The sequence below is a fragment of the Cryptomeria japonica genome, chromosome 11, assembly GCF_030272615.1.
Source record: "Cryptomeria japonica chromosome 11, Sugi_1.0, whole genome shotgun sequence".
NCBI classification, from domain to species: Eukaryota; Viridiplantae; Streptophyta; class Pinopsida; order Cupressales; family Cupressaceae; genus Cryptomeria; species Cryptomeria japonica.
Genome location: NC_081415.1, coordinates 728,011,160 through 728,038,257, shown reverse-complemented (window position 1 = coordinate 728,038,257; position 27,098 = coordinate 728,011,160).

The following is a 27,098-nucleotide window of genomic DNA, read 5'->3' as shown; positions in this document are numbered from 1 at the left end:
ACGAACCATCTGAAATGAAGATACACATGAACATCCCAAACAATCTCCCAAAATCTCAACTCAATATCTGATCACACTGGAATATACTGGAGGAATTACTGAACTCTGCAAAGCACTAATCAGAAGAACCAAATTGTAAACCGGATCATATGATATGATCAATTAAGCTCCCAGATCACTGAAACTAATATAGAAAGATATAATGATACTAGAAATACTCCATATATTAAACCATGATCCCAATAAACTAATTTGCAACCATCGAAGCAATAAATCACATAAATATGTTAGCATCAATGACAACATATCCTAGTAGCAACAATGTCCAAATATCTGCCCCTTTGGCACTGATGGCAACATATGGATGTGAAAAAAAATCAATGCAAAGAAGGAAAACATCTCCAACAGACTCCCCCTAAGATCAAGCAGATAAAACAGTTTTTCTCATGCTTTCTCTCCCCCTTTGACATCAATGACACATGTTCTCAAAACAGAAAACCAAACTTACTCTCCCCTGATTATAACCAACTCAACTGAACCACAAATAGACTACTCCATCCGAGGAGAAACATAAGCTCATCAATCTGAACAAGAAGATAAGATTGTGAAGTCCACCGAATTCATGCAACTCAATGCATCTAGTTCCCATCAGGAGGGGTGGATACCCCTAAGTTGTCTCTCAAATAGACAAATGTATCTGCAAGCAAAGGCTTGGTGAAAATATCAGCAATTTGTTCCTTTGTAGACACATACTCTAACTTCACTTCCTCTTCATTGACTTTTTCTCTCAAGAAATGATACTTGATTGATACATGTTTAGTCTTTGAATGTTGCAACGGGTTCTTTGACATATTAATAGCACTGGAATTATCACAATATATGACAGTAGGCTCATCATAAATAACTCTAATTTCCTTCAAAATTTGTTTCATCCAAACTACTTGAGTGCAGTTACTAGCAACAATAATGTATTATGCTTCAACAGTAGATAGGGAAATTGAATCTTGTTTCTTACTTGCCCATGAAACCAATTTCTTACCCAAAAAGAATGCACCACTGGAGATACTCTTTCGGTCATCAACATCACCAACCCAATCAATATTAATGTAAGCACATTGCATGAAATCATCATTCCTCGAATACCACAAACCATAATCCACAGTTTCTTTCAAGTATCTGAATATCCTCTTTACAGTAGTGACAAGACTCTCTTTCAGATTAGCTTGATATCTAGTAGTCATGCATATAGCATGCATAATGTCAAGTCTAGTCTGAGTCAGGTATAGCAGTCCACCAACCATAGATCTGTACAAGGTTTGATTAGCTTTCAGATATTCATCATTCTTAGATAATTTACGGCTAGTCACCATAAGAGTTCCAACCAGTTTAGAATCTTTTAACCCAAATTTCTTCAATAATGCCTTCACATATTTCATTTGAGATATAAAAATACCTTTTCTAGTTTGTGAAATCTATAAACCTAAGAAAAATTTCATCTCTCCTATCATGAAATCTCAAATTCTTTTTGCATATAACCGGCAAACTTTATACTCAAGTCATCATCTCTTCCAAAGGTAATGTCATCAACAAAAACTTAAACAATCAAAATGTTATCATTCTTAATTTTGAAATATAGATTACTATCAGCAATACCTTTATTAAATCCTAATTTCAGCAAATAATTATCCAATTTAACATATCAAGCTCTAGGGGTTTGTTTCAATCCATAAAGAGCTTTCTTCAGTTTGCATACCATGTCTCCATCATCTGATAATGAAAATCCATCAGGTTGTTCAATGTAGACTTCTTCCTCAAGATCACCATTCAAAAAGGATGACTTAACATCCATCTAATATACCTTGAAATCCTTATAAGCAGCATATGCAAGCAATAGTCTAACAGCTTCAAGTCTAGCTACCAGAGCCAAAGTCTCCTCATAATCAATCCCTTCCTTTTGTGAATATCCTTTGCATACCAATCTTGCTTTGTTTCTAACAACTTCATCGGCTTCATTCAATTTGTTCTTGAATACCCATTTAGTACCAATCACATTCTTATCTTTAGGTTTAGGCACAAGTTCTCATGTGTTGTTCTTTTCAATCTGATTCAATTCTTCTTTCATAACCTTCACCCAATTTTCATCTTTGCAAGTCTTAAAAGCATCTTTAGGTTCCATTTTAGAAATCAAAAATACCTCTTCAGCAGCTAGCCTTCTTCTAGTCATCACGCCTTTATTTTTATCACCAATGATCTGATTTTTAGAATGATTCAATCTTACATACCTCAAAGTCTTCTAATTATTCTTATTTTTAGGTTCATGCACCTCTTCACTAGCAAAAAAAAATATCCAGGTTAACTACCTCTACCGGATCATTATGTTTCAATTCTTCAGTCTGAATTTGTTTTAAAACAACATTCTGATCATCATCATGTCCACATGCTCTAATTTCTTTTCCAGAGTTCTCATCAACCTTCACATTTGCACTTTCCACTATCTTCCTTAGTCTCTTATTGTAGCACCGGTAGGCTTTTCTCTTTGTTGAATATCCCAAGAAAATTCCTTCATCACTTCTTGCATCAAACTTTCTTATATCCTCATCTCTCTTGATATAACGCTTGCTTCCAAAAAATTTGAAATATCTCATAGTAGGAACATGACCAAACCATAGCTCATAAGGAGTCTTATCCGTATCACCTTTTATATGCACTCTGTTGAATGTGTAAACAACAGTGCTAACAACTTCTCTCCAATAGATCTTCAGAACATTCCCTTCAATCAACATAGTCCTTGCAACATCCAAGATAGTTATGTTCTTCCTTTCAACAACTCCATTCTGTTGTGGGGTTCTAGGAGCTGATAATTGTCTTCTAATTTCATGCTTCTCACAGAATGAGTCAAAATCACCAGAACAAAATTATCCTCCTCTGTCAGATTACAGACATTTCAGCTTCAATCATGTCTCAGTCTCAACCTTTGCTTTGAATATCTTGAATTTGTCCAATGCTTCTGATTTTTCCCTCAAAAAGGAAACCCACATCATCCTCGAATAATCATCAATCAGTGACATGAAATATATGTCACCCTGCACACTTCTTATACTTGTATTTCAACATACCTTAGTATGCACAAGATCTAGCAATCCATCAGATGTATACTGCTTATTCTTGAAATAAATTCTTGTTTGCTTTCCCATTTGACATTCCTTACATACCGGATTAGCAAGCTTAACAATTTTAGGCAAATCTCTAACAGCTTGAGTAGAACTGATCTTAATCGTTGATTCAAAATTAACATGAAAAATTCTCCTATGCCATAACCAACTTTCATCAATCTCAACAATTAAGCAACATTTCTCACCAGCATTCAAATGAAAGATATTACCTTCAGTCTTAGTTCTTGATGCAATCTTTATACCGAAAGCATTTAGGATCTTACATTTTCCATTTTTGAATTACAAATCATAACCTTTGTCAACCATATGTCCAACACTTAAAATATTATGCTTAAAACCTTCAACATATAAGACATCAGTATTCTTATGCTTACTATCAAAAGAAATAGAACCTCTACTACAAATCACATAGGCTTTGTCATCTCCAAATCTTACTATTCCACCACCATACCTCTCGTTATTCACAAATTTTCTTTTATCACCGATCATATGATGTGAAAAATTTTCATCTTTCTCTTCAACTTTAGAAGCTAAAGCTTTGTCCTCAATAGTGTGTCTTGTATAATCAACAGGTATCGACCCATCTTCTTTAATAGCAATAAACCCAATTTCATCTCCTTTCGATTCTTCATCTATAACACCTTCATCAACAACATAATAATAGTTCTTCTTAAGTTTATACTTCTAGTTAGACTTGTAAGACTTATCATACTTCTCTTGCTTCTCATATCTATCATTCCTATCATGCTTATCATACTTAGACATTCTCTCTGGGCACCTAGAAGCAAAATGTCATGAAAAATATTTCAAAGGCAATTTTTCATCATACTTACCAGCTGCTTTAGGCAATCTCTGGGCAATCAATGCTTCAAGCTCATCCAATTCTCTTTCTTTCTCTTCCATCTCTTTTCTCTCTCTTTCATATCTGGATATTCTACATTCTTCAGGATTATACTTCTGCTTTCTGGACACAGATGCTCTAAATGCTATCTCAGACTTTCAATGTGATTCACCAAACTCGCTCAGTTCAAATGCAGCAAACTTTCCAACCAACATATATCTTGTTACAGTAGTCACACTCGGGATCTCATCAATAGTAGCTACCTTATGTTTGTAAGCAAGAGGCAATGATCTCAGCACCTTAGCAACAATTTCATCTTCTTCAAGGGGTCCACTGACACATCTGATACCTAGGACAAGTTCATTCACCTTAGTCATGAAGAAGTTTATGTTCTCATCTTCTCCCATCTTTAGCATCTCATACTTCCCTTTCAAACTCTTCAACTTAGGAACTTTGACTTGTTTATCTCCTTCATACAAGGTCTAAAGCTTCTCCTAGATCTCATGTGCAGTCTAAAATCCCATTACATTAGTAATCTCTGAATCAGTCAGGGCACTCAGGAATGCTTCCTTATCTCTAATGTTATTTTTGACATCCTTGATCTCAGCATCAGTAATTGGTCCATTCTAAGGAACAGAATAGCCATCCTTTACAATCTTTTAGTAATCCTTCCAAGACATCTCAAGTGCACCTCCATCCGGTTCTTCCATATAGTATAGTTACTTCCATCGAATCTCCAACTTTCCTTCTTAAAAATAATACCTCCAGTTGCCATCCTAGATCAACTCAAACGGTCAAGCTTTTTTCGGAGGATCTAGCTCTAATACCAATTGTTGGCAACAACAATGAAGGAAAACTAAGATGGGGGGGAGGGGGCGGCGGGGTGAATCAGTTTTCACCGAATGAACAAACTTAACCTCAAATACAAATCAGATTAACTGCAACAACAACAAAAATAAGCAAATTTATATACCAACACACAACACCGAGATTTTGACTTGGAAAACTCGATTAAGGGAAAAACCATTGTGGGAACCTACCCATAATAAGATGATACTCTACAGTGGTATGTGAAAATAATTACAATGGGGAATGTATATACATTCAGGCTCACTGCCTAGAGCTCACTGCTCAAAATAAAATAATCTGGAAGGCTAAAACCCATAGGGAAGGTTCACCACCTTACAAGGAAGTCTCACTAACTTACAAAATATTCAGACAACAATCCAAAATCAAATGAAATTTGAAAGAATAACATCTACAAATGCCTGATAATAGTTCCGGTTAAGCATATTTGTCTGCTCTATAACACTTTAATCTATTCTCAATCACTATGTCGAAAGATGCATTTGCTTGTTTGTATCTTTACCATTCTTTGATAATGTAGACACAACATCGATACAAAATTTACATGACTTTATCACCTATTTATGCAATTCATCAACCTGGACTACAAGATCGTCCAAACCCCCAACTCACAATTACAAAATTACATCACACGATACATACAAGAACCACCAGACCTATATAGTAATATACATGACATAACATGGACCTACACCAAATGCTCAAACACGCAACACCACTAGAAATCACGCCAAGATCAACCGCAATACGCTACACTATCAAATAGGTCTCATATAGCATGAACCACAACACCGGATAACAAAACACCAAAACCATGCACAACGATCAATGTAGATAATCAAAACAAATAGGACATAATTAGGAAACACCAACAAGCATGTTAGAATCATCTATAACAACTGTAACAATTGTACCAACGTCACTTATCAAATCTTCATTGATCAACATCTAAAACTCAAGAACATTCAAACAACAACAACTGCCACGAGGAAAGATAACTTGCGGAGCACCAAATCACGAAACATCTAAAATGAAGATACACATGAACATCCCAAACAATCTCACAAAATCTCAACTCAAAATTTGATGACATGGAATATACCACAGGAAATACCGAACTCTACAAAGCACTGATCAGAGGAACCAAATTGTAAACTCAATCATATGATATGATCAATTAAGCTCCTGGATCACTGAAATCACTACAGAAAGATATAATGATACTAGAAATACTCCATATACTGAAACATGATCCCAATAAACCAATCTGCAACCACCGAAGCAATAAATTACACGAATATGTTGACATCAATGACAACAACATATCCTAGCAGTAGCAATATCCAGCATATCCTACTGTGGTTTTTGCATTGACTAGCTTTATGACCATAAATATTACAAGTGTAACACCTACCAGAAAATGATCTAACATTCTAATTCATGTTGTTTTTACAAAAAAATGTTTTGCGACCTAATTTATTACAATTAATACAATAGCCATTAAAAGAAGTGCTTATTTTACTTATCTATTGCACAACTGGTGACTTACCTTTGTCATCCTTCGCGAGCTTACCAGATTCGGTTTTCTTTGCCAAAGATGATCCCTTTTTACTTTCTGATTTGCTTTTCAAGCTTTCAAAACCTGTCTCAAATCCTAAACCACTTTTTTTTCCTAGAGACCTTTGCACAACTAATATTTGATCAAGCTTACCTAAACTTACCTTAAGTTTGTCTTCTTGTTTCCTTGACTTTTCCAAATCTAATTTCAGAGTTGTGACTTCTTGTTCAAGCTTCTTACATTCCTCTGATTTTTGTTTCACCATTTTATTCAAGTACTCCTTGGTCTTTTCATCTTCCTCACTCTTGGTTTTTAGATCTGCAATTGTGTTATTTGCCTACTTGAGTTCTTCATTAACTTCCTTGTGTCTTTCTCTAATTTTTTTTATTTGTTCTCTTAGCTTTTTGATGCATTCATTAGCTAACTGAACATTTTCTCTCAAATCTCTATTTTCATTCTCAACATTCTCAAGATCTTCAAGATCAGTCATAAGTTCTCCATTTGCATCTAGATATCTATCCTGATCTACAGTAGACTTAGGCACCGTATGTTCAACTATTTTCATCTCCTTCGAGTTATTAGACTCTTCTAAAGGACCTTGCTCTAATACCGATTGTTGAGCATCTGAAATACTAAGAGGGGAGGGTTGAATCGGTATTCCCTTAAATTTATTAAAACTTTTAACCAACCATCCACATAACATAACTAAATTGCATAAAAGAAGGGAACAGTAAGGAAAAATAGAGTACAAAACAAGACACCAATATTTTTATACATGGAAAACCCGAGATGGGAAAAACCACAGAGAGGATTAGCTCTCAATATTATGTAACCGGTTACAGAGTACAAAAGGGGTGGCTCAGTACTGGATAGACTCATTGTCCAAAGTATAACAGCTCAATGTCGGATGATGGATTGAAGCCAATATTACAAAATTTGAGAAACTATAATTGCATTTGTCATATGCATGAGATACAGTTCCATTGCGGTGCATAAACACTTTTACATTCGTTGTTCATAAACACTTTTTACATTTGTTGTACATAACATAGATTCTTTTTTCATTCGCTTTATATACAAAATAATGATCAAAAGACCATACATTACTCATCACTAAGAAACTGAATATATATCGTGAATATTTTCATAAGGTTTAGCCCAAAAAGATCCTTTACACACTACTGCAAGAACTAATCTTTATCAAATTGAGGATGTCAGCCAAAACACATAAAGGTTTCTCCCAAAGTTAGAGAAATAAGCATGATTACTTAGAACTAATATCACGTTGATGATTCTGGATGAGATCGGACCAAGAAACCTGATGCTCAACTAAGCTAGAATACAAGGTATTTTATTATCGGACCCATAGCAGTGTCGCATCAAAGACTTACCACTGAAAATATTATATGTAGATGTTAAAATACAACATGATACTGAAGCTTTGCAAAAACATCTAATGTAGATCCAAAAACAAAACACCAGAATAGGCCAAACCAAAAGAGAATACTGGAGCTTTCATAAACTGTGCCGGAGTATGACAGCCTCATGTTGCCAGATCACCAAAATATCAATGACATCAATGACAATATTCTAACAAATGCTAACTATTTACTCTCAATAAAATGATCTGGAATCTCTAAAACTGAGCTGAAAAATAATTATATATAGACTAGGCCTATCTCTTCATGGGGATCCAAAGGGAATAGAATCATAATCCACTACCTAATGCATGCACCTCCATTCAATATCACTCGTTACAATTGTTTAACTACATGATGATTGTGTTTCTGGGTATGATTCATGCCTTTCTTCCTTCTTGTGGCAGTGGCTTGCCTAATGGGGCCACCTTTTACTCTGGCCAATGGTACAACTTTAAGAAACAAAAGACCCTTGTTTTCTCTTAAAAGAGTATTGTGATGACATGTGTTTCACGCTTTCTCTTGGCAATGAATTGCATGTTGAGCCAACCTCACATCTTGACCAATGACACACCTTTGAAAAATAAAACTCTCTTAAAAGAGCATTGTGGTGCCACGTGTGGTGGCCCTACCAGTCAATCGCTTTGATGTGTTAATCAATGACACAACTTTAAAACTTCTTTATGCTCAAATGACCCGAAAAATTGTGTTGACATGATAAGTGACACGTTGAGGCTCAAGCACAACTCAAAATATTTTTTTGTCTTTCGCTTTACGTGGTGTCATGTGCTATATTCATGTTGCTTGTGGAGGAACCAAAGGTTGTTGTGGTTTAGAACATGCATCTAGGAGTGACTTGTGGCACACTAGGAGTGAAATGTCCTCTCTCTTAAAAGAGCACTGTGGCGCCATGTGGTTGCCCTACCAGCCAATCGCTTTGATGTGTTAATCAATGACACAACTTTAAAACTTCTTTATGCTCAAATGACCCAAAAATTTGTGTTGACATGACAAGTGACATGTTAAGGCTCAAGCACAACTCAAAAGAAATTTATGTCTTTCACTTTACATGGTAGCATGTGAAGCCGCCATGTTCTATATCGGTGTTGGTTGTGGAGGAACCAAAGGTTATTGTGGTTTAGAACATGCATCTAAGAGTGACTTGTGGCACACTAGGAGTGAAATGTCCTCTCTCTTAAAAGAGCATTGTGGCACCATGTGGTGGCCCTACCAGTCAATCGCTTTGATGTGTCAATCAATGGCACAACTTTAAAACTCTTTTATGCTCAAATGACCCAAAAAATTGTGCTAACATGACAAGTGACATGTTCAGGCTCAAGCACAACTCAAAAGAAATTTATGTCTTTCGCTTTACATGGTGGCATGTGAAGTCGCCATGTGCTATATTGGTGGTGGTTGTGGAGGAACCAAAGGTTATTGTGGTTTAGAACATGCATCTAGGAGTGACTTGTGGCACACTCCAAAATGAGACTTTGTTAACTTCAGCACCTCCTTCAGGATTCGCGACATTTGCTTCCTCTCGCTTCCCGTGGATCCTTGTCTCTGGTTGTTGTGGTGTTCATTGATAGCTCAAGATTTTGGCATAACAGTAGTTTTGTCTAATCCAAAACTGGTATCAGAGCCTTGGGTTACGAGTTCGAATCTTAGGAGGCCTCCTTCATTCCGTCGATGTGGAACCCTCAGTTGGTGTTGAGGTGGAGATTATTGACTTGGTCAGCACCTCCTTCAAGATTCATGACATGTGCTTCCTCCCGCCTATCGTGGATCCTTGTCTCTGGTCGTTGTGGCATTCGTTGATAGCTTGAGCTTTTGGCGCAACGGAAAACATGCCATCAGACTTTACATGGCCAAAGATGTGAAGGCCTCCCGAAAGAAAATTGTCATGCAAAATGAAATCTCATTGTTGCGAGCGATTATATCTTTGTTTCTATCAATACTTTTTCAATAGAAACTTGCTAGATTTAGATTGTATCTACAACTATGGCAACTCACATGGAACCATTTCCTATAGAGGTGGAACCCAAAATCTTTGGTTTTCCAACTAGAAAACAAAAATACAAAAATGTAAGACCCACAAAATCTACAAATTTTGAAGAGCAAACTATAAGGATGTCCACTCATCCTCAAAAGGTTGTGTGTTTGCTTGCATATATTGTGATCCTCGCAATGTGATACTTGGCATGTCTTTGTGTTTTGTTAAGCTCTCTTTGGATGACCCTTGATTTCTCCATTGGAATAAGGCTACAAAGGGACAGAACCTATCGTAACATTCCTCTACTTATATCATTATTCTTCTATATGTTGTATGCATGTTATGTTGTAAATTTTCTCTTGCCGTAAATGTGTTTTTGTGTTGTCTACTTAAGGATGATGTAAAGCATTGAGATATTTTTGGTCTCTTTCATGTTGACCTAAAAAAACTTTTCTTATTCATCTTATGTGATCTTCTTCCATTGTGCTTGTAGTTGCACTACCTTTGGTGGATGAGGTCAATTCAAAACAATCATACTTGATACACATGATCTCTCTAAAGTGCATACTGACTCCAAATAATGGATCCTATATATGATCTTTCATGTCTTGTTACCATCGCCTTTAATTTGCCTATGTTTGGAGCATTTCATTTTTGCAACGTGCTTGTCTTTTGGACATATGTATCCTAAGTTAAAGAAATTTCTCGTAGTAAGGAGTAATAAATCGCTTCAACATGGAAGCATACACTCGACTATGTGTTACAATTTTTGCACACACCATGATTTTGGTTTGTACAATTTGATCACACACAATTTAATATGTTTGGTGCATGCAGCAACACCCATTTTGCAATCACTTTTTTTCATATTATCTAGAAAATGGAGATTTTTCTTTGTAATCTTTTGCAAAAGTCAACTAGCATAACACGCCTTGGTAGACCTATTGGACTCTCCTTTCTCTAGCATGACCCTTAGTAAGAAACCCTTACTAGACCTAGATATCATGCCTCTTCTCTTATGGATCGTAGTAAGCAACCCTTACTAGACCTACATGGTATATTCCTTATTTGTTATTACATGCTCCATTTGTTTTTTTTACCTATGTTGATCATGTTGCTTCCTTTATAATTATAATTTAGATCGATAAGATCCTAATTCCTAGGCTTGGTGTGGTCTTGTCTCTTTGATATCTTGTTCAAATTATTTTGATGCTATTCTATACTATACTAAGAGTATGAGCATAAGGTCATACTCCTGTTAAATTGGGGTCTATATGTAGCAAATTATATCCTCATACAATTTCACACTCATTTGGTGCTCACTTTGATGGTTTTCCATCATGCCCCTAGTTCATGACTAATTATGCTCAAGCCATGGCCAACTCTATAAGCTCAGCATAACTTTGTGCTCAATGACCTAGATTCTAGGTCAAAAGGCCAAGACTATGGCGCCTAGTGCTCTATTCCTCCTGGTCTATAGCAACTAGTACCATGGTCCAATCAAAATGGGCCCAAATTTTACATCCAATAGTCGAGAAGTTGTTAAGCAGTAAAGTGCTTAATGTCAGCCTTCTTCAAATTTTCAACACGTTTTGTGAAGTTGTGTATAAATAAAACTTCCACCCCCTCATTTGAACATCTCTCTACAGGGATTCAATTTCAATTCACACTCCAATTGAGCAAAGCAATTGGGCATTGTGCGTGTGAAAATGTGAGTAAACTAAAATGATTGAAAATACAATTAACAATCTACCTACATAATTATCAAGCCTACACTCATGATTAGGATGCTAAAAAAACGAAGATAAATTCACAAAAGATGAGAAAATGCAAACTGGAAAGCTCCTTTTCTATTTGGTTGTCCTCGCTTTGATGTGTTCTCACTTGATACCCAAGGGTGCTCGAAATTGCTCCATGATGTGTGAATATAAAAATTAAGCTAAATGGTTGATCCAAGATGTATGCTAGAAGCATATGCAAATTGATAGTATAACGATGGGCTCATATGAAAGTGGATAATTTGTGAAGAAAATAGAGGGATTAAATAGGAAAGGAAGAAGGAATGAGGATGCCTCAAAATGTGCCACTTATTTTCCTGTGAAGCCAAAAGGCAAAGCTAATGATGAGAAATATCCTCTTGGAGGCCAAGTATCAATGCACATGACGACAAGTGGAATAAAAGCAACGTGTCTATTTGGAAGTGAAAAACCCAAATTAGATTCTTTTTCTATATTATTTAGAAAATAAGGAATGCCCACACATGGGATAAGGGTGGTTAGCAACCAAGTTTGGTTAGTGGGTTAGGCTTAGAGGAAGAGTTAGAGGGAAGTTAAGAGTTAGGAGCCATGTGCTCCAAATAAGAATGAATTTGAATTATTTAATTCAAATTTAAGAAAAAAGGGTTAACACGAATAAAATAAAATAAATGAGAGTATTTATTTTATTTAATAGAAGAAAGGGGGAATTAATTAATTAATTAATTGGAGGGTGGCTTAATTAATTAAATTAATTGTCTAAAGGACTAACATTAATGAATTAAATAATATAATTATTTAATTAATAATGTGACAAAGGCAATTAAATTCAACTAATCAAATTAATCAAATTCAAGTTTCTACATTTTTCCCCTCTTTGCAATGGCGCTAGAATAGCATCAATACAAATAAAAACAAGACACATATGACTCGAAGAAAAATGAGGTGACAAAGTTCCTAAGATGAAGGGAAAATCAGATAGTCGAGCAGAGTCGACAATGGAGGACAACGCAAAATGGAGTCGAAAGGCAAAAACGACACTCAAAAAGGAAGTCATAGGAACAAACAGTGCAAAAAATGGTCTTGAAGGGACAGGGACAGTAAAAATTAGGGCTTTATGAGGCCCTATATTACCAAAATTAAAAAATTTACTATTCATTTTTGTTGTGCATGAGAGAGAAAATGAGAGATCTAGAGCACTTTTAGCACATTCCAAAGCTTTCTTACACCTAGACAAGATGGCACCGAGGCACCACGTGAACGTCATAGCGAGCGTTTGATGGAATTGACGACTCGATCAATAGGTGAGTCCGAAAAAACATGATCCTCACATTTGATTTTGTGCATTTATTAGCTAGATATGATGCAAAAACAACATTACGACAATTTCGTGTTCTAAGGGAATGTGCATTGAAGTAGCGAGAACGCGTTCTCACAGCTCGTGCAAGGGGAATAGGGTTTGGATAGGAAATTGACAAATAATTAATAGGGTTGTAGGAATTCTTTCCTGCAAACGTAGGATCGCACATAAGGGAAGTGGAAATGCTCTCTTGTGGCTCAAGTAATTGTGAGAACACATTCTTGTGAGAGGAGAAAGGGATAGGTTAGTAATTGTGGTAGGAATGCAATCCTGCCAACTTGGGAGGGGGAAGAAGGCGATAGCCATATAGTAGGGCAAACAACTACGAGAAACAAGTGGCAGGCACACCACTAAGGAATGAAAATAGCAATAATGCCAACAAAAAAGGCGGAAATGCCACTAAAAGGTAAAGGGGAGTGACTTAGAAGAAAAGTTAGTTAGGTTAAAAGGCTAACATGTCATGTAGATTTGATTTAGTGGAGCGTGGATATGTTGGTAGGTCAAGAGAGGGGATCTATTGTATTATGACTCGCAGAGTAGTTCAATGTAGAGGAGTGGGTGTGGATTGACACGATTGGTCGAGGACACCTCGCAAGGATGTCCCACATCAGGGCACACGTGACTATGGCATTGGTAGAGCGATGAAGGAGTACCACAACTACCTTTCACCTGTCGAATTGGGAGATCACAATGATAGGAGAGGACACGTTTAGGATTTTGAGGCTGCCCATTCACGATGTACATGTGATTGCAAACATGACACCTCAGCGGGATGTTTTGTAGGAGTTGGTAGGAGGTACTGTATCACTCCACAACGGATAAATATCGCTCGATCTAGCATTAGCACAAGCACCTCCAGATACACACATCTACTTCTATCTTTGCGCACTATTTAGCAGTTACATCTTTGCAGACAAAGGAGGCAAGTCCATTATACTAGGGATGATCCACGTGGTCATCAAGGCAGTGGATGTAGGTTGGACCATGGCTTGAGGTACATTGGTGTTGGTCGAGCTGTACAAGGAGTTGCACAATATATGTTATCACATGAGCCGCAGCTCTGGCTACATCACCCTACTATAGGTGTGAGCCTGGGAGCACATCATGATCACACAACCAGTAGGTAGGCTATATAGGAGGGCCGAGGAGCCAGTAGTCTACAATCAGAGGGATGGGCTCCATTATGAGGAGGTGGGCAATGTGAATCACTAGAGACAGATCTTGGACCAAGTAGATGTCGACAACATTACATGGAGGCCCTATATATGCATTGCAGGATGGGTAGAGGATGGTAGGAATATTCAAGCTATGTGATTACACTGATTTATATCATAGGAAGACGGTAGTATGTCATCGAATGATACAAGCTAGACAGGTTCAGATGACAGTTTGGCTTTATAAAAGATGTGCTTGATCGCAAGCACATATTCCAACAAATTACCAAGGAGAGAGTGGAAAATTTTGGACCCTCATTGGCAAGGGATAGGCTGATAACAAAGTGGACTCAGTTGGCCCCCACAACATTAGATCCAAGGGTAGGATAAGTTGATCCTGAAGTTACAGATGCTTATACATCATGGTGGGAACTGAGGATACGGCGATCAATTGACAGGGAAAGGCTACCACCATTGGTAGTGAGGAGGGAGGCATGAGCTAGAGGTAGGAGAGTGGACGCATACCAGCCATCTCAGAGCATACAAAGAGCAGTAGTAGTAGCAACAACAACAATTCGGAGGGCTAGGGGGCACTGGCAACATCGATTAGGAAGGCACCACAAAGGAGGGTGAGAGACTCAAAATAGGCAGTAAGAGGAGATGGGACATGGGGATAAGATTTCCCAAAGGCGATGGAGATTGATAAGGGTGTGCAAGCACCCACACAGCCAGCAGGGACAAGGGGATGTTGGTATTACACACTCCAATGAGAATTGTAGGTGATTGAAGGTATTGTCATTGATGGCAACCTTGAAATCCTATGGCACCGGCAAACTCTACACCGGAAGATAGTTCACCAGCAGCGGCAATAATGTTTACTGGCATCTCAGCTGATGGGATTTTGATTATTGTATTTTGTATTTAATTGTAATATCTTTTTGTAAGCCGACATGGCATATTGTAATAAGACTCATATATAAGTATAAGATCTTGTAGATCATTTTGTGTGACAACATAAAGGATAGATATGATGGATATGTAGAGCAAATATTAAGGCAGATTTTGTAGAAGGGTTTATGGTTATTGTATGAGCTTACACCAGTACTGAATCTGGCATAGCAGATGTTGTTTTGTAGCAGTACACTATATTGGATTTTCATAATCCATTTTGTAAGTCAGCGAGACTTCCTTTTGTATTTGAGCAGTGAGCTTTAGGCAGTTGGCCTTCCTGCATGTGCAGGCCCCTCTTGTAAGTAATATCCATTCATTGGCCAGTGAGTGAATATTGTGGGTCACAAATCCCACCGAAGTTTTTTCCCACACCGGGTTTCCTCATGAAACATCTTGTGTTATGGTGTGTTTTCTATGTTGTCTTTACTGTTCTTATTTACTGCATTAATTCTTGTTTACCGGTACACTGTTTTGGAATGCAAAATACTTAATAAGGTCAAATATTCTGCTAACCGGTTAGATATTGATTCAACCCCCCCCCCCCTCTTAGTATCTTTGGGAATCCTAACAGGGGATAGACCTGGTGCAGGAGCACCTAGATCCTAATTTTCTTGTTTTTGCAAATTTTGGCTTGTACTGACCCTAGCCAAGTCAGTAGGGAATAAGGACTCTAGGAGGGTCCAAGAGTGTGTGTGGAGATCATTTTACGTAGGTTTGCATTTTTGTGTAAACAGTGAGTTTGAGTAGGTGTTTGGCCTTTTTGTTGGTCAAAAGTGCTAAAAGTTGGAAAAAGCATTAGAGAGGGTTAAATAGGCCTTAAACATGTTTGAAATGTCATATGTGATGACTGGATATAGGTCTCTTAGGTGGGAGATCAAAAGTGCAAAAATCTTGAAGTTGCAAAAAGTTGTCATGACAACTTTTGTCCTGAAATTGGTTAGCGGTGGATGTAGGAATTTCCCAATGCCATGGAAGGACTCCACACATGGGAAAGCTATATAAACCCCCTCTTGCACGCTTACCAAGGTTGGTGTACTTGTATTTTGCAATCAATAATCAGAATACAAGATTTTGGACTGTACTTTTCTTTATTTTTGGTCAATTTTTGCATTCTTTGAAGGTTTAATGGATTGAATCCATGAATGCAATGATGGATTGAGATTCAGTAGTGTGTTGCAGAGTAGGCTTTTCATTTTCAAGCATTGTAATTAGCATTTACTACTGTTGAAGTGATTTGATTCACAAGTAGCCAGTTTTGGCTTGTAAATAGTCATTTTCTTGTAAATATGGTTGCCCCATGAATTCCACACGTGCTGCCATCACGACTAGATGGGGCATGGTTGGAAACCTCTTGTACATTGTAAATATACAAGTTCAAGTGTTGGAGAAGTGTTTGGATATGACTGTCACCTCATTCTAGGCGAGTCCAGGAGCAACCCGGCTAGAGAAGAAGAGGTGAAAAAGTGGTGAAGAGTGCAGAGGTGAATGCAAGAACACCATTTCTGAATTTGGAGGATTTCATGGGGTGGGGGCAGACTTGTATGTACAAGGAGGAGTCTTGAAGAATCCATTTAATAGAAAAACCCCAAATTGCCTACTCACTGTTGGTTAAAGCCCTTAAAAACCCTACAAACCCTCATTTTGGGGTTCATACCCTGTACGGTCAGACCAGGGCCTAAAACCACAAAAATCTATTAGGCATGGGTGTATCATGAAGAAAAGTCAAACTTGTTTGGGGGTTCTTTGATTCGTTTTCCTCCAAGCCCTAGAAAACCGGTCTTGGAGGCTTAATTAGGCCTAATTCCTTGTAGCACTTTTTCGAGCAAGATTGTGAAACCGGTAGGAAATCCACCAATGGACTCCATAGGCACTAAAAACATGTTAGAAGAACTTATTACACCTCTGCAACATCTCACATCAATTGGGGGTCATTATGACAAATTGAGGCTATGAGGCCAAAATTGAGTACCTGAGAAGCACAGTGAATTGATAGGGTTCCTAACCAAAACACCTGAAGCAAACACCCTAGTAGGGATAAGAATCAAGGCCCAGAAGACAGTGAGAGGGACTTGGAGGCCTAGAAAGCAACTAGGCTTGGTGAGTTGGTAGAATTAAGCAACATCAACTTAGGAAGTGTTGAGCGGGCTAGGTTAATCCTATCAAGACCACCAAGACAAGGGGTAGGCAACAGAGGCAGGAGAGCGGAGAGGGATCTGCAGACCCGGCTACACAGATTTAATCCTAATAGGAGGCACTGTCTCGTGTCGAGCAAAGGTTGAGGGATATCGTGGCTCGTATGGATGAGCTCAGGAAGGAGTGAGATCAACTTGTGCAAGAGAAGTTACAACTGCAAGGGGAGAGGGACAACCTCTAACAGGAGAGGCATGCAGTAGTTGCAGCTAGGGATGTCATGGAGCATGCATGAAAAGGATAGAGGAAAGGACCTCTCACAACCAACAGGAGAGGGATGAGGTCAGGAGGACAATAAGAGGAAGAGAGGGGGCTTTAGCCATGGTGATAGAGAGGAAACTCGATGACATTAAAGAGCTATCACACAAGGCAAGGTAGTACCGAGCCAAATATGAGGTAGTAGGCTCAGGGCAGAAAGAGCTATATGTGGCAACTCCTCGGGTCAGGAAGATGAGCTCCACCCATAGTAGGAGATCTAGCAGAGGGAGAGGGAGATCCACCATGAGCACCCATTCTCGGCAAAGTGAGTAGTCCACAAGGTTATCCATAAGATCTGCAAAGGGATCACAAGGACAGGGACCAGCTAGTGGACAAGGACCCAAAGGACATGGGGCGGGTTAGAGCCCAGTTAAACAACCACTTGAGCACTACACTATGTACCATAAAATGGGATGCAGATTCTTTTGATGTACCATAAACATGTTGTATTATATGATTCATTGATTCATTAATGCCTTATACACTATGCAGTGATTCAGCATTAGTGATGCACTCCATTCTTCAATACATGATGTTTCTTTGATGTACCTTATTCTTTGAGACATTGATGTACCATACTATGTATGATAGATGCTTGATGGACTATACATATTTGTTGGATACATTTGATGATATATATAATGCATCATGTGCATGTGTAATTTTTATGTTTTTATGATTCATGTATGGATTATGGTGTACGTATAGATGCATATATATGGATGCAAGTGATGTGATACACTGATATGTTTGTGATGCAGGATGAGATATCTAAGTGAATGTATAAGATGACTATATACAGGATGATGTGATTATATTTTTATGAGATGCACTAACCTACTTGTGATGCAAGATGTGATGTTTGTATGATGATATGTGATGGCCTATATGATAGGTACTAATTCATTGGTCATGAAGGAAGTGATGTATTTATGCATGCTTTTGATGATCTCTTAATGGGTATTTATAACTGATGACTATATACATATTAATTATTATATATTGACACATGTGATGTAGGATGGGATATGGATGCCTACATGTTGTAATGCTTATGTATGATGATACATGGATGCTAGGATCATGTGCTAACCTATTTGTGATGCAAGAAAATTTGGATGTAGATGCACTACATACATGACTGTGATGAATGTAGATGCTCCGAGGATCGCTCGTCAAGGACACCAAGTACAGGGAAGACATAGGATGTGTGCACATTCCAACTCACAATTGATTAATGAAAAAGAATCAAATGAATGAATTGCAACGAATAATATGCCATGAAATGATCATGGAGCATGAGTACCCTTGAAAATGGGTTGCCATGTAGTGAGAACTTATTTTGATTTAGCATTGTATATGAGGCACCAGGGTATAAGGAACCAAGGTGATTTTATAGCCAATGCATGGAGTGACACAACAAACAAACACACAAAGTTATCCTAGCATCACACAAAGTCACAAGGACTTTGATGGAACGGATACTAGAAAAACCACACACAAAAGATATGCCCCAGTATAACATGAGATAGTCGAGACCTCATGGGGGAACAACATGGGACACATCAAGAAATCACACACAGACAAAAGAAAAACAAGACCGTGCCCCTAGTTTCATCACTCATAGCACACCATGATATAGAATGACCATGGTGACCACAAGAAGTGAAAACAAAGGAGTGCAAATAAAGATAAATAAAGATTAAAAAAAAAGCAATACCAACATGAGTGCCTCAAACATCTTTTACCAAAATGATAACTAACGGATTGGATTTAATGCTATCTGACTTGAGGAAGGATACATCCTACGCAGATTGATGGTTGGATAAAAGATGAACAATACTTGATGACAAAAGACACCCAAGATGATCAAGATGACAAAGACGCTCCAAGATAATTATTGAAGAGACATGATCTTGACAACACACAACCGGTCGATGTGAAAGGATGAGGCCCACCGACACATATGTATAGGTGACACAAATGTATGAGAAGCATGGCAACTACTAAGCACACCAACGACTCCCTAGACTGGACCAATGTATATACAAAGGACTGACACGAACACCACCTATGTACCAGCGGCAACCACGCAGATACCCCCATTAACCGTTCAAGCATGAAAAGTGCAAGATAGTCGATGGGTAGAAGAGATGGAGTGGGAGACAAGGAGGTGAATGCGGATCGGGAGCAAGTGAAGCTGACTAGCTATATGATACTAGGAACGAAAGGGGAACAAGGACCTAAGGGACAATGTAATCACCCTTTACACATGGCGCTTGTTTCTAGGCTTTCACCACATGTACTTATCTAGGATGCCACATGAAGTAGTTTTCACCATATGACAAATTATTTCTCTTTACTATTTTTGATATTTTTTCGGTTTTTTTTTTTGTATTTTTTTACTTTTTCATCTTTTTGTATTTTTCTCATCTTTTTTTTTCGTATTTTTCTCTTCTTCTTTTTTTGTATTTTTCTCATTTGATTTTTTTTGTATTCTCATTTTTTATTTTTTTTTATTTTTTTTTGTATTTTTTGACTGTTTGAAAAGTGGAGTGCACTAACACAAATTAGGAATAAAATCTTTTCAAAATATATAATATTGAGGGATCGTGAAGAGGTTCCCCTTTTGAAATAGATAATTGATAGGCCCTTAAACCATATTAAATTGCGATCACATATGGACTAATCCAATTTGGCTCAAACTTTCTTTTTGTTTCTTGATTTTGTTGATTCCTATAATTCTCTTTGAGGACCAAGTCACCCATCTCAAACTCATGAGGGTGAACCTTCTTCTGATATTGTTTTTTGAGCCTAGTCTAATATATATGAAGTTGATCATAAGCATGTTGACATTGCTCATGAAGATCCATTTGAGGTAGCCTTGCCACATGGTAGTCTTCATCAGAGATGAAATCTTTCAGGGATATTTGTAGAGATGGAAATTCAACCTCAATTGGTAAGACAACTTCAATACCATAAAAAAGGAAGTATGGAGTGGCACCAGTTGGGGTACGTATATTGGTGTGGTAAGCCCAAAGGGCATGATTAAGGTGGAGGTGCCAGTCATGACCAGTTTCATTGACAATCTTTTAAGGATGTGCAACTAGGTCATGTTGGTTACCTTAGCTTGGTTGTTACCCTGTGTGTAGTATGGTGTGGACCAATGATGTTCGATATGGAATGTGGAAAAAAGGTCACACATATGTTGGTTCTTAAAAGGGGTACTATTATCAGTGATGATGGTGGATGGGACTCTATAGTGGTAGATGATATGTTAGAGGATAAACTTGGAAACTTGGATACCAGTTGTTAGGGTAAGAGGGATGGCTTCAACCCATTTGGTAAAGTGCTCAGTACAAGTAGTGATAAATATGTGGCCATTATACGAGGGAGAATGGATCTTACCAATGAGGTCAAGGCCCCATGTAGAAAAAATTCCAAGGTGTAACAATAGGCTTCAAATCTTGTGCCGGAACATGAATCAAATTTTCATGCTCTTGATGGGTCACACACTTTTTAACAAATTCAAAACAGTCATGTTCCATAGTGGGCCAGTAGTATCCTACTCTTAAGAGTTGTTTAGCTAAGACATATCCTCTCGTATGAGTGCCACAATATTCGACATGTATTTCCTTCGTCACAAAATTAGCCTTATTCGTATCCAAACATCTAGTGAGGATGTCATGATAGCCTCGACAATATAGATTCTCTCTTATAATAGTAAAGTAGGCATAACGACGTATAAGATTTTGGCGTTCGTTTCAGGATAGATTGGGTGGAAGAGTACTGTCTTTAGGATATGCGTAAATATTTTGGTACCAAGGCGATTGGGGATCAATGATGTTGCACACCATCTCTGTGTGATATGTCTCAAATGCAAGTTGTAGAATTTTTCTTGACCAATAATTCATATTAGGTATTATTAGGATTCAATGTCCAGTAGAGACCCTATGGTGGCCATTGCATTGCTAGCTTTGTTTTGTACTCTTGGTATCTGATCAAAGATGATAGGCTAAAATTTCTTCTTGAGATCATCTACCATCCATTTATAAAGTTACAACTTATCATCCTTGGTTTGATAGTCATCATTTACTTGCCAGATATCCAATTGAGAATCGTCATAAACTTGTAAATCATTGATGTTCCATTGTATGGTTGTTGTGAGACCTATTATGAGACGTTCATGCTCAGCTATGTTGTTTGTGCATGGAGCGATTAACTTGAATGATTTTGGGATAAAATATCCTTGAGTGGTGACAAAGAAAAAAACCTACCCCCAATCCTTTTTCTGTGTGAAAACTATCAAAATATAGCTTCCATGGGGGTTGTGTTGTGATACTGCAAATATATTTGTTGAGGAACTTTGTAACCAAGGGGTTAGAATCCATTAACAGTGTCTCTGACAATTGATTTGATATAACTTGTCCTTTAATGGCCTTTCTATCCACATATTGAATATCAAACTCACTGAGAAGCATTACCCACTTTGTCATGCGACCTGTGAGGGTTGTCTTTGTTAACAAATATTTCAAGGGATCAATCTTACAAATGAGTTCAATAGTATGATTCAACATTTAGTTTCAAAGCTTTTGAGTGTAGAACAACCACTTGCTTTTTTTATGGAGATTAAGTTAAGCTAATAGACAACTAATGTACGACTAATGTAGAAGATGACATGTTCCTTTCGTTGATCAACATGTTGGGCCAACATTGCCCCCAATGCAACTGGAGTGATTGAGATATACAAAAGCAAGGGTATGTCTGGAATTGGTGGTACTAATACTAGGGAGTGAGCCACATACTCTTTTATCTTATTAAAATCTTATTGGTAAGGAACATCCCACTTGAACATTGTGCCATTCTTCAGGAGATGTGTGAAAGGCTAGCATTTGTCTGGAGGTTCAACAATGAAGCATCGGATGGACTAGAGTTTTCTTTGCAAGTTTCACAAATCTTTTAGTGTTTTTTAGGGAGGCATGTCTACGATTTCTTTGACCTTTTTGTGGTCGACTTCAATTCCATGTCTGGACACTATAAAACCTAGGATTTTACTTGATGTAACTCCAAAAACAAATTTCTTGGGATTTAGGTACAACTTGTATTTTGGAAGACGTTCAAATATGTGTTCTAGTATGGTCAGATGTTATACTCTTGTCTTGGACTTTCCTAATATATTATCCACATAATCTTCCAATAGCTTATGCATGAGGTCATGGAAAACCACTGTCATATTGATAGGCAGCACCTCCATTCTTTAGGCCAAATGGCATGACCTAATAACAAAAAATTTCCCATGGAGTTGTGAACATTGTTTTATGTTGATCTTCCTCTACAATATTGATTTGGTTATAGCCAGAAAAACCATCCATTAGAGATAAAATTTCATGTCTCACTGTCAAATCAATAAGGATATCAATGTTGGGAAGTGGGAAATCATCCTTTGGGCAAGCCTTATTAAGATCTCAGAAGTCTGTACAAATTATGATATCCCCATTGGACCTATAAAAAAGTACCATATTGGAGATCCACTTAGAATAATCAATCGATGATGAACCTGACCTCCAATAACTTTTCTAGCTCTACCTTGACCAGCAATGCTACTCGAGGATACATCTTTCTTAGCTTCTGCTTAATAGGTTTAACATTTGGCTTGATATCAAGGTGATGCACTACAAGGTTTGGATCTAAGCCCGACATGTTAGCATAAGACCATGTGAAATTGATGGACCATTTGTGAAGAATCTGTGTAAAAACTTGGAGCTCGTCATCTAACAAAGAGTCAGCCACATAAGTGATGTGTGGTTTTTTTTGGTACCTAGGTTGACTGCGTGTGTTTCATCAATAAGGATGGGAGATATACTAAGGTGTTGCATGTCTATGAGTGAAAGAGGGGAATCCTCATCTTTTGACGTCTTAGAGAGGTTTTTACCAAAAGTTACACCCTTTTTTTTACTATTTAATGGTCTATAGGTGCCTCGGAGAGGTTTTCACTATTAGACTCTTGATTTTTTAATTCTTTTTTATTTTTATGATTAAGGATCCCCTCCTCCCTGAAGTAACCTTGAGGATCCAAATTGTATATTGAATTGGGCGTTTGGTCATGGTATCACACACATTCAAAGTGCTACATCACTTTGGAATGTGTTGAGGTGTGCAATAGTTTTGTCCCAATCAATGAGTTCAAGGTGGTGAAGTGGGAGTTCAATTAGGAGGATGGATGTGTCAAAAAGGTTGGAAGTGTTGAATGTTGAGGAGTTATCTATATTGTAACACACATGTTTGACAAGCTCTTCGGGTATGTCTTCAATGTCAAAGCGGTCGCTCTCATCGTTTTGAGAAGTACTTGTCGAAGTTGAAGCTTCATTCAATGGACGTCCAAATCCAAGCCCCTATTAATAATTAACATTGGGAACAATATCCAAAGGTCTTTTGTTTCCTTTCTCTGCTTGTCCTAATCCTCCACCTTGACAATCCTGTTTTTTGGTAGCCAACTTGTGGGATACTGGTGTAGCGCCCTAAAATTGCACCCCTTGCACCCCTCAACCTGATCGGAGACCTGATTATGCTCACACATGTCAAAAACTTCATTCAACTCAGTAATGCACCCAACAGCCACCTTGATCCTGCCCCAAAAAAGGGCATGCCGCCTTGGTTCCCCTTAATGGGGACCTATCCTTGAGCCCCTCCCCCTAACCTATCTCAAATTTGAAGCAAGAAAACCCCCTCTATGTCGACTTATGTTTAATCCATCCTACTGACAAGTATATAAGAGGGCTTTCCCCTCTCATTTGATAATGGATGAAATTCAATCAAGCATTTGAGCATTCAAGAGATCAAGCATTCAAGCATTCAAGAGAAATTGAACATTTTTAGTCTTCCTTCAAGCTTTGGAGAAGAAATAAAGTCAAGATTTCAAGCATTGAAGTGGAGATCATCATTATAATTCATGAAATCATAATTCCATGTGGAGGCAAGCAAAACTTCACAAAGAGTGATAAGCATTTCATTTTCAATAAATTCAACATCCCCTCAAAGAGGCTAATTTCTACTTTCAGTCATTTCAATTACATTATTTCAACCACTTGGTTAATTCCAAAACTAGGGTTTGACCTTAAGGAAAACCCTTATTCCCAACACATTTTCCTTTCGTTTTGTGTGCAGGAAGTAGGTGCACAGTTGTACCTTTGGAATTAAGCTTTATTTGCAGAGACGGAGAAACTCTTTTTGACGCACGGAAAGTTTGGAAGACCAAGAGGGTGGGTGACCTGGTCCGAGCATGCAGTCCTTGCTACTTTTGGTACATTTCGTAGAGCAGCTTCGAATCATCTCAAACTTCTCAAATCTAGGTGCACGACGAAATCCCGAATCTGTAGCTCACTGTTTTCTCATATTTGTCTTCATTTCCAGCACTTAGTCTTAATTCAACTAGTCAACTTACAAAAGAGGGTCAAACATATTCCATTTCAATCAATCTACTTAGTATTCAATCCTAATCTAATTAGTAACTGGATCTAGTGGGTTTTCCCCCTCTTTTGAATGTAAAGGTATCATCTCCCACAAAGCAAAAATAGGTGATTTGGTGATTTCTCCTTCTACCTTGCGAATTGCCAAGTCACCTAATTTTCCCCTTTACATTTTGGTGAACCTGACTTCTTACACCCTTAATTCTGATTTTTCTTTTCAGATTTGAGTGTATGCAATTTAAAATTCAAATTTCCAATTACAAGTTTAATTTCCTTACAATTTTCAAAAATTTAGAGGTTAAATTTACAAAAATCCTAATTTTTAGATTCAAAATTGAGCTTGTGATTTGTCTAAATTGGATTGATTGTTTCAGATTTGAGAACTCTTCAATTTTACAATTCAAGTTTTCATTTACATGTTCAATTTTCAAAAAAATTAAAATTAAGTGGTTAAATAAAAAAACCCTAGTTTTTAATTTTAAATTGAACTTGTGGATTGTGTAGATCTTGAATTAATTTTCAAATTTGAATCCTTGCTTCAATTTCAAAATTCACTTTCCCACCTTACAATATTCAAATTTTTAAAATTAAGCGGTTTATACAACAAACCCTAATTTTTAAATTTAAATTAATCTTGTGCACTTTTCAAATTTCATTTAAGCATTTAATTAACTCAATTAAATCTAAAGCCACATGGTGTACTTCTAAACATAATGTGAGATTATTCTTGAAGCAGCCAAGATCAAAGAGACCAATTGATAGCACAAATAAGAGAGACAACATATTTGATGAGAATAAATTATATTCTAATCAAGATACAAAATATTGATAAACTAGATCATTAAGATTACATAAAAATGTAGATAGAGCCTTTTTATAAAGGAAACGCTAAGAGACAAGAGAGCACACAAAGATGACATGTGGCTCAATGAGATGCAAGGGTAGGTAGGGGAAATAATAAAATATTCCACATGATGTGGATCACCCATCGAAGGTGGAATTATCATCCCACAATAAGTGTATATGATAAAGTAACAACAATATCACACCATAAAAGGTGGAGTTTCTCCTACATACACACTCCCAATGTATGCACATCCCTAAGTGTCCCATATGCAAACTAAGATGTTATGCATTTACTTAAGTCAACTTAAGTAAGGTGTAATTATATCCTATATGAATAAATAATTACACCAACACCCCCCCTTAAGTGAAACTTAGGGGAATGCACGATGGATCCCAGCTACTAGGCCATGTTAGGTACCAATGTAAAAATGAGATGCAATCAAACCAATGCAAAGAAATCTCTTACAAATGGAGAAAGAGAGAAAACCACGTGGGAAAAAACTCCTCCCCAAAAGAGAGATGAATATATACAAGAGAACTCTCACAAAAGTATGTGAAGGAAAAAACCCCATGTGAGGAAAAAGTCCCCCCATAGGAGAGAAGAAGAGACACTAAGTAGCCCCCCCTCAATGTAGAATTTGAACAAACGGTAGAAGCTCGAAGTTGAATGAAGAAACTGCTCTACGAACATCAAACAATGTTCATTCCCTTGGGAAGAAACAAAACCAAAGGTGTATCCATGAAGTCTGCCCAATCATGAAGGGGAGAGTGTAGCGTCCTAAAATTGCGACACTTGCAATTTCGACTACATTTGGGTCTTCACGATGGCGACGCAACGTTGAACCTGAATGGAGACCCCGAAACCTGTTTGCGACATCAAAAACTGCACCTTCCTGCACCTTGGCCTGATCCTCCTTGCACCCTGCTTTCTCGGGAGGTGGGACCACGGCGCCTAGCGCTCTGGTTCCTCAGGACCATGGCACCCAGCGCCCTGCTCCTTCAGGACCATGGCGCCTAGCGCTCTGGTCCCTCAGGACCATGGCGCCCAGCGTCCTGGTCCCTGGCCCTATTTTGGGCCCGATCTCTTGTTGGGCATCGAGTCTTCAAGTTTGCAATTTGGAAAATAATGTTCCTAGGTCGGCCTAAGGTCGGAAAAATCAGTCTCCTAACCCTAATTGACAAGTATATAAACTACTTTTCCCCTCCTAGAAAGGGAAGAAGTAAGTAAGCAAGTGCAAGACGCGGAAGCGATAGGCAAACATTCAAACA